Below are 9,918 nucleotides of genomic sequence, written 5' to 3'. Positions count from 1 at the left end.
CCTTTTTTTTTTTTTTTTTTTTTAAAAGATGACCGGTAAGGGGATCTTAACCCTTGACTTGGTGTTGTCAGCACCACGCTCAGCCAGTGAGCAAACCGGCCATCCCTATATGGGATCCGAACCCGGGGCCTTGGTGTTATCAGCACCGCACTCTCCCGAGTGAGCCACGGGCCGGCCCTGGTATGTCCTTTAAATGGTAATTGTGGGTCATGTGAAGTGGCCAGTCCCTGGATAGCAATAGCATTCAATGATGGTGCTTTTCAGAAAGCCCAGAGTTGTGTTTTTTTTGTTTTTAAACTGAGCTTAATTGTCCAGCTCTGCAGTTGCCCATAGTTATATTTGCCAGTTGCAAGCCTTGGTAATAAAAAGAACTCCTTCACCCCCCTTTTTAAGTGTTGCGTTGTAACTGAATCCAAGTGCTGTAGAGGTTAGTGGTTACTTGATGTGCCTTCAGCAGAGTTCAGAAAGAAAATTGAAGACTTCCTTCTAAGAAAGGAGCCTGGTTCTCAAACCCAGGGCACTTCTACTTCCATCCATATTCTTTCATCCCACACAATGGATTAGGGCTGTGTTTCCCAAAGTGTGACATGTGTGTCATTGTGGTGGTACACAACTTTATTTATATACATTTAAACATTAAATTTTTTCAATGTATTAAGGAATACCTTTTGTTATAGCAAAGGGTACTGATTTTCCACTTAAAGTAGTTACACAAGATTTCCTTTTTAATAATTTTTTTTTTCCTTTTTGTCTTTTTTTTGTGACCGGTAACGGGATCGCAACCCTCAGTGTCACGCCCGTACCGTGACCGGCAACGGGATCGCAACCCTCAGTGTTGCGCCCGCACCCCTCAGTGTCGTGCCCGCACCGCGCTCAACCAGTGAGCGGACTGGTCTCTATATGGGATCCGAACCCTTGGCGGGAGCGCTGCCTCCCAAGCGCCGCACTCTACCAAGTGCGCCCCTGGGCCCGCCCTCCTTTTTTTTTTTTTTTTCCTTTTTGTCTTTTTTTCGCGACCGGCAACAGATCGCAACCCTCAGTGTCGCACCCGTACCTCGCTCATCCAGTGAGCGGCCGGCCTGTATGTGGGATCCGAACCCTCGGCGGGAGCGCTGCTGCACTCCCAAGTGGCGCACTGTAGCAGTGCGCCACCAGGCCGGCCCCAGCCCTCCTTTTTAATAATTTTTTTTTTCCTGTTTGTCTTTTTTTTGTGACCGGTAACGGGATCGCAGCCCTCAGTGTCGCGCCCGTACCGTGACCGGCAACGGGATCGCAACCCTCAGTGTCGCACCCGTACCTCGCTCATCCAGTGAGCGGCCGGCCTGTATGTGGGATCCGAACCCTCGGCGGGAGCGCTGCTGCACTCCCAAGTGGCGCACTGTAGCAGTGCGCCACCAGGCCGGCCCCAGCCCTCCTTTTTAATAATTTTAATAAAATTGGTTTGAAGACTGTCAGGCAGGAATCTCCGATCCTTCTGTCCCTTCCTGTGCAGGCCGTGAGTCAGGTAATTGAAAGAAGGTATCTGGAAGCTTTAAGCAAGGTAGACATACTTTATTCTTCAGATATGAGCTTCACAGACATGCTTTATTCTCAGACCCACCATGCCCTGCTGACCTTCCAGGCTGTGCTGACCTTCCAACCAGCAGTTCAGAGCAGTTACCTTTATACTCTCACTACACAATAGCGGCCATAAGCCAAGCATTACATAATTACAACAATCATGCTGAATCAGTAAATGGTCACACATGCACAGTTACACTACTTTTATAACTGTTTCTAGTGAAGGTGCTGATTCTTGCCCATTTGTAACAGATGTAAGGTGAGAGATCCTGATTAAACTTTTTCTACTTTCCTTACAAAGACATATTACCCTGATCCCAAGGTGGATACAAGTGATTAAAGTTTAGGAAACAGTGGATTAGAGTTTTTAAGACACTAACTTTTCAGCTCCTCTAAATTATAAGGAATTCCCTGGTAGGTTTTGTTTTGCAAGTTTCCTTGGGGTTGAATATTGAATCATTTTGAAGTTGACAGTTTGTTAGTAGCTGAGATCCCATCTTATTTGTACTCAGACTTTTGTGTAGATTTTGGAGTATAGGGACTGGGGAGGGGGGTGGCATTGTGGCTACAGGGACCTATTATTGACCCTAGCCACAGTTTTGATTACACAGGGTAGTCATAGAGAATGAGGGGAAAATAGGGGAAACAGGTCTCCACATAAAGTCAAACATCACTCCATCCTCGGAAAAAGAGTGGGAGGATGAGGGAGCATCTACATTCTAGTAAGTTTGAATGCTTGATGAGTACACTTAATCATGTGTCTTAACTAATATAATTGTCCTCCAACTGTGGTGGTAAAAAGCCATTAAGCTTTAAAATCTTTTAACTAGTGTTGGGTTTTTAATACTCGTCTTTACCTGGAATGTACACATGAGGTGTTCTGAATCAGAGACAGATTATTCTTTCACCACTTTGAATGTGCCATTGCACTGCCTTCTGGCCACCATTGTTTCTGATGAGAAGTCAGCTGTTAATCTTATTGGGTTTCCCTTGTATGTGATGAGTTTTTCTCTTGTTCAAGATTTTTTGTTTTTGTCTTCTGTCATTTTTACTCTGATGTGTCTGTATGTGATATTAGCCTACCTGAAGTCCCCTGAGCTTCTTGGGTGTATAGATTAATGGTTTTGGGGCAGTTTGGGGAATTTTTACCATGATTCCTTCAAATATTTTTTCTGCTCCTTTCTCTTTCTCCTGTCTTTTTATTATTCCCCATTGTATGTAGGTTGGTATGTGTAAAGGAGTATTGCATTTCCCTGAGGCTTTGTTTTTTTCATCCTATTTCCTCTCTGCTCTTTGTATTCTTATGTAATCTCTATCAATCTGATTTTAGGTTCATTAGTTTTGCCAGTTCAAATCTACTCTTGAGTCCCTCTAATGATTTTTTCATCTTGGTCATTGCACTTTTCAACTCCAGAATTTCATTTAATTTTTATAAGTAAAATGAAATTGATATTCTCTAGTTGATGAGGTATTGTCGTCATACCTTTCATTTACTTCTTTAAGCATGGTTTCCTTTAGTTCTTTGAACATATAATGTCTCCTTTGAAGTCCTTAAATCTGACATCTGGTCCCTCTCACAGGCATTTTCTGTTGCCTGCTTTTTGTCCTGCACATGGGTCACATGTTCCTGGTTCTTTGCGTGTCTTGTGATGTTTTTGCTGAAAACTGGACATTTTAGATAATATATTGTAGCAGCTCTGGATACTGATTCCTTTTCACTCTCCTCAGGGTTTGTATTTGTTTACTTTTGTGACTTGACTAGGCTATTTTAGTGAAGTCTGTCTCCCCTGAAGTGTGAAGCCTCTGATGCTGCTCCTCTGAGGGTGCAGCCCTTGGGAATGCCCACAGTCACCCTGAGATCACAGTGACTTTAGCTGGGTTCTCTTTGACTATCTCTTTCCCTGGTCTTGGTTTCCTTTTTCGTTTTGTTTTTTGGCAGCTGCCTGATCTCTATGTTGTCTGTTTCATTTGGGATTATACCATGCCCATTAGACTCCATTAATTACCAGCTGATCGCTTTATTGTTTTCAACAGTGCCCTGGGCCAAATTGTTCAGGAGTCTGAACCAACTAAATTTTGGCGGGGGATGGGGGGGTAGTTTTTGATGTCAGTCTTTGAGGTTTGTTCTAACCCCCAGAGGGTTCTTCTTAGCTGTCTCTTTTTCTTGTTCTGTCTGGTAAACTAGCTGGCCTATAGTTTATTTCCTTGTTCTTAAGATGAACTATGGTTTTATAGTTTTATAGTTCAAGCCTTAGGCTTGAACATTCCCACACACTATTTCAAATTAAGTCAGTTCCTTTGGGGAGTGCTTTGGAACTCTCTTTTCCTATGGACAGCCTCTCATTTTTTTTTTTGTCTTTTCTGTGTTGGATAGCCTCTCCTCCTGGACAAACTGAACCTTGGGCAGAATGGTAGCCTCTGGTCTTCTCCCAGAGTGGCACCTATGCCCTTTGAGTGAGCTGGGGTGAAGGTGGTTGGGACTCCAGTATTCTCTACCTTCTTTTCCTAGAGTAGAGCTTCTGGGTTTTTTTTTAGTTTATTTACTTATTAATATTTTTTTACATTCTAAGATGTTGTGGAGCAGTTGACAGGGAAGGGGAGAGGAGAAGGGGGAAGGAAACAGGGTGGGAGAAGGAGGTGGGGGTGTGTGGTTGAGGTCCTTGGCACCCCCCTCATTCCTGCAGGGGAGACCAGGGGGCTTCCAGTGGTGGCTTAGTCATCGCTGGGCTAGATGCATATGTCAGGGAGGTGAGGCCGAAGCCCTCAGTCCCCCACTGCCCTGGCTCAGGAGACTGCAGAGGTGGCTCAGTGGTCATCGCTCAGCTGGCTGCAGATGTCAGGGGGTGTGGGTGAGACCCTTGGCCCCCCAAATGCCCCGGCTCGGGAGCCTGGGGCACTTCCTGTGCCAGCCTGGTGGTCATCACTGGGCTGGTTGTGGATGTCAAGGGCATGGCTGAGTCCCTTGGCCTTCCCTGCTCCCTGGCTTGGGAGCCCAGGAGGCTTCTGGTCCTTCTAGGTTTTATAGGTGTTCTTTGGTGATGTGAGACCTTTACTAGTTACTATCAAACTTTGTCTCTGATCTGTTGGTATTTTGTTTTTTCTTTCAGTTCTGTGTTGAATTATTTGCTGTTCCCACCACTTAAACTCTGCACTGGAACTAATTTGTTGTTCTTTGCTTACTTCTAAAATGGGGAACTTCCTGTGGGGACCAGCACTTGAGCCCCGTGGTTGAGCTAAATTGCTGCTTTGCTTCTGTTTCCCTGGGAAAGGCTTTTTGTTCAGCTCAGGTTTTGTTGACCTTGTATGTACTTCCGGGTCTTGTGAGGTCCAGTACACCTGGGTTGTGTGGCAATTCTGATCTGGGCCTGAGACATTTCAGCAAACTGCACCCTCTGCATATCTGTATTCCTGACCAGTCTCCACCGACTGGTCCTGCATTGTATGGGGAGTGGATCAGCTGTCCATAATGTGCCCCAGTGCTCCTCTGGTGGACCTGTCTCCCTCACCACCCTTACTCCAAACACTTTCCATGGGACGGGCTGTGTGCTGGTCCCTTGCAATGACTCACTAGCCTCTTAGTGACTCCTTTTTTCAGTCGTATGTGGCTCCTTGCTCCTGCGTGGGTCCATGGGAACCCTGTGAGTGGTCTTGCTGGCCTGAGGGCCACCAAGGTCCTCTTCTCCCCTGCAGCCTCCAAGCAACTTCATATGAAGAGCACAGCAGGGGCTTTTGCCAGCTCTTGCTCCATGTGCTCACCAGCTCCAGCCTTGAAGCGCCCGGAGCTCCAAATGGTAGGAGCAGTTTTTTCTTTCTCTCACTGTGGCTTCTCCTGCCTACATGCACTCCGTAGGTCTCTGCTCCTCTTCCCCTGAGCTCTAGCGGCCTCAGCTTGACTGTTGTTACTTTTTAATAGTTGTAAATTGGTTGATTTGTGGGAGAGAGTGATGCTGGGGACCATCTATTTTGACATCTTGACCAGAAGCTGAGCTTCTGTTTTATAGGTAGGAATTAGGTAGAGGATGGAGCCCCCGATCTCTTAGCCACATTCTCCAGGAATTTATCCTCTTCAGCCTGGAGTTGGGGGGGATTGAAAATGCTGCTGGGTTACCTCTCCTGTAGAGAGACGGTAAACTTCTGATTGGGAGCTGAGGGACAGGGAACCTTGACTTCTTGGCCACTCCCCACCTTGAGTGGAGCTTATGTCAAGCGGAGCAGCAGTTGTGGGGTGTGAGGGCAGGAGCAGGTCATTGCTTGATTGCCACAGACTCTCACTATCCCTACCAAGTTTTAGTAAATTTTCTTTAATGTTTCTTCATTTGGTATATGCCAACAAAACAATTTCCAGAGACTTAAAATGGTTGTTTTTTATAGTTTTTGCCAGCTTTGTTTTGCTGGGCTGTGGAGTAGGTCCATGGAGTTTCACACACTGACATCCCGAAGTGGAACCAGATTAGATATTACATAACTACGTTAGCCCTGGGAGTGACTCCATGAAAAGCAGATGGAAAAACCTCCCACACAAGTGGCTGAACACTCCATAGTCCTGGGACTGACAAAAATCCATTTTCTCTGCTTATCCACAGGAGAAAGGCAGTGGCTTCTCCCTCCCCTCCCTAAAGGGGGGAGGAAAACCTTTGCTTCTTGGAGATGGGTGGAAAGGATTCTGGATTCTCTAAACTTTTGGAATGTAAATACATCTCTCAGGTCAGATAAACTCTGGTGGCTCCAGCTTCTTGACCTGGAGATGTCTCCATGGTCCTGGGCCTCATTTTTCCCTGCAGTATAAACACATACCTCCAGAGCAAGGTAAATCTATTTGGAGTTCTCCATCTATACAGTTGTAAATTAATTTTCAAAGGCTTGCGCTGAGCACAGGGTCCCAAGTTTTCAGCACAATTTGTTCGGAAAGCCTCAACTGTGCTGAAACACAAAACTATTTTCTCTGCACCCCACAATTGCACCTCATGTGTTTCTCCATAGTTGGCTACTGGCAAATTTTCCATAATATGCCACTCCACTGGTCATTTTGTTTTAATCTGACCAGCAGCTACTGGGACCAAGTCCATTGGGTTTGGCTTAAACAACACTTATCCAACTATTTACCTGCAGAACTTCGAGAGCAGGATGAGGTCAATCCCATGTATTGGTCTTAGCCAAACCCTACAAGGCTTCTGGTTTTAATCAGTTGAACAAATCTCACTTACCATAAAGGTCTACCATAGAAAGCCTGGTGGCTTCCTCAAGTTTCTTTATTAACCTGGCTCAAGGCATATACCCAGGTATAGCTGGATCTATTAGTAATTTGGACAGACTTTGCTACGACCTCCATGGAAGCAAAGGCCATTGAGTTGAAGCTGGCCCGAATGCCTTTCGGGCCGAGGCAGGGTCATGAATCACTTCAGCTAAAGTGAGGAACAAATTTCATAGCACCTTTCTAATGGAATAACTCTCATTGTATGTAAGCTGCCCACAGTATATGTTGAGGGCTACTTGATCTCCTTAGGTGTTTCCTTAAACCTGAGTGTTTGATAACCACCTCTAGGTATAAGTCAGTGTTTTCAACAGAGATAAGTTAATGCCCGCCTTTTACACACCCAAGTCCAGAGTTGTGTGCACACGTGGCATCCCTGGAAACAAAGAGTTTATCATTGTTGTGGCCCCCAAGTGGGACATCCATTAATGAAACAAGTGGGTGGGACTTTTACTGTGTGTGACCTGTCAACTCCCATCAGTTGATAAGTTTTGGGGCCTGGTTCCCTACTTAAGCCCATATAATTCGGATAGTTGAGTTCTTGTTTTTAGAGAGACTGCTCGGAGGCTTATGACACCCATTCATCTGTCCCTGCCGTGCGGATGATGTGGCAGGTGTTTTGTGTGGAGAATGCAGGAGCTGGAACCATCCCCTACTGTCTGTGGTTGGAGCTGTCAGGCAGGCATAGTGTCCTCAGTGGTCAGTTTGGATTCAAAGTGCTCACCACAGCAAGAAAAGCAGGGAGGAAGGGGGCACAGGGCAGCAGGTTGGGAATGCAGCTTGGAGTGTTTTCCTTCTGCAGGGCCCCAAAGCAGATTTTGGAAAACAAAGAGCAGTCATCCCCCCACCCCATCCCCAGCTGGCTAAAGCCTCCCTTTGCTGGGGCCTTGCTGTTTGCTTTCTTTCCTTTGTTACAAAGTCAGTGTGCCTTGTCATTGTAACTGCACAGTTCTTTTGAGCATCCTCCACTCTCCCCCAGACCTTTTTTCTAAAACAGTTGGTTTGCAAGAGAGAAAAACCTTCTTTACTGATCATTTCCACACAACTTAAACAGACTAAATGAAGTCCGAATCTCCTAACACCCCTTTCAAGCAGGCTGATTTGGGATTACTGTTAGGAAAGAGAGAAGAGATACGTTGCATGGAGGAGAATGGTCAGAGGGCAGAACTCGGAATTAAAAAAACATTGAAATAGACCTCTGCCTGCTCTCTTCCACCCACCCCTCTGCCCTTTTCGTCGTGATCATAACCCAGTGAAAGGCCTGGAGAGAGGATCAGCCCTGCCTGCTGACAGCTGCGTTGAATAGTCAGACTGTCTCCCTGAGGTGTGTGTATCAGGAAAGAGGTGAGGGAGTCAAGTCACACTAGCAGCCGATCGTTGAGTGACCTCTGCCAGAACCAGAAAAAGGCACAAACTGCCAGACTGCAAAAGTCAGAAAGACCAAACGTAAAGAGCCAATAGCAATGAGATCTCCCCAAGAGTGTTACTGCAAGGTGGTTCCAGGTACTTGGTCAAGCCGTGGAGGAGAATCTTTCATGGGACCAATGAAAGGAAAGGAAGAAGGGCAGACAGACGGGATGTAACGGGCTTTATTACAAAGCCAAAGTACTGCAGAGAAGGGTGAAGGCATCTCCCAGGGCGGAGGAGCTCCCTGGACTCCTAAGCGGTGGTTCTACATGCTGCTCTGGGCTTGGGGTGTTGCTCTATCCTAACTAAGGGGAGGAATATTCAGCCATGGGGGAGGATCAGCTTCTTGTCATGTGTCCCCGAGTTTCTGGTCATGCGCAGTGGAGTCACTTCCCTTTAAGTTTGTCCTTTCCAGGCCAACCTCACGGGTGGAAGGCTGTCTGCACTTTTGTTACACCCAGTGTGCAGGTGTGGCGGTTTTTGTATTCTGCAAAGTTCCAGGTGTAGCATGCTCATTGGTAGGGGGTTAAGCGCATTGTGGGTTCATTAACTCTAGTGCTGATCCAGTCTGAATATTTATTTGTAAGCAGCCTCACTGGGTCATGTCCCTATTCTGTCCTGCCTCAAGAGGAGGCTCAAAGTCACATCTGACTCAGTCTACCCAGAGTAGGTGGAGGGACCACACTTCTTGTGAAATGATCTTCCCCACCTTGGAGTTTCGCTACAAATTCTGCCAGGAAAGAGTCAGGCTCATCAGAGAACAGCTCTTTCCGTGGGCATCTGTGTGTGATCCAACAGGCCCCCTGCATTCATAACTTGTTTCCGCAGCACATGGCCCCACAAAGGGGTGTCTCTCAACAATCTGAGTCCGAGTCCTGCCTGCTGAGCAGGGTGGCTGCACCTGTTTTCAGCTTAGCAGAACTGAAAACCACAACAGGCATTGATGAGCCAGGCCCAGGCAATTGAGGGAAACCTTGTGAATCTTGGATTCCCCCTGACCCAAAAAAAGCCAGCGGCTTTTCCTTGCTTCAGGTAGCAGAAAGGGATAGCTACCTCCTTCTCTTGCAAAGCTAAGAGGCTGCCTGGTTAGCAAGGCCTTTCTAGCAAGGACATTTTTTTTAAAGTTCCTTTCACCTGTCAATCATAGAGTTCGAGTTGACCTACCCCAAAAATGGGTGCACCTGATTTTCACCAGAGCTCATTAGCAAGCTTAATGGCAGCTTTTCAGAAAGGCACATATCTAGTAACCATGTCAGAAATTCCCAAAAGTGTACCTCAATCTGGAAACTGCCCCCCTTTTCATCCTCTCTTGGCATACTGCCTTTCCTTAGGTAAACAGCATAGCAAAAATCAGGCATGGGGACTCGTTCTGTCTTCCACACCCAGATCTAGTAAGATTTCAAGGCCTCCATTTGAAGAGTAAGAAGCCATCAGGTTTCTCCTTGCTGCCAGAACCTCAGGGTTAAGAGGCATCAACTACACCCACAGGTGGCAAAGAGCAAGGGCATCACATTAACTCTGCAGCCTCTGGAAAGTCTCCTTCCAGTTTTCCCGACTGGACAATCCTTTTCTAGCACTAATGACAAGCATACAACATCCAAATGAATTTCTGCCATACATTCAGATACAGTAGTACAGATAACAACACACAGCCGTTTTTAAACTCCTTTTTCCCCCACTGCAAAAATTTTTTTTTTTTT

This window comes from Galeopterus variegatus, unplaced genomic scaffold, assembly GCF_000696425.1.
Source record: "Galeopterus variegatus unplaced genomic scaffold, G_variegatus-3.0.2 Scaffold1691, whole genome shotgun sequence".
NCBI classification, from domain to species: domain Eukaryota; kingdom Metazoa; phylum Chordata; class Mammalia; order Dermoptera; family Cynocephalidae; genus Galeopterus; species Galeopterus variegatus.
The sequence above is the reverse complement of the archived record's forward strand: the minus strand, read 5'-3'. Positions refer to the sequence as shown.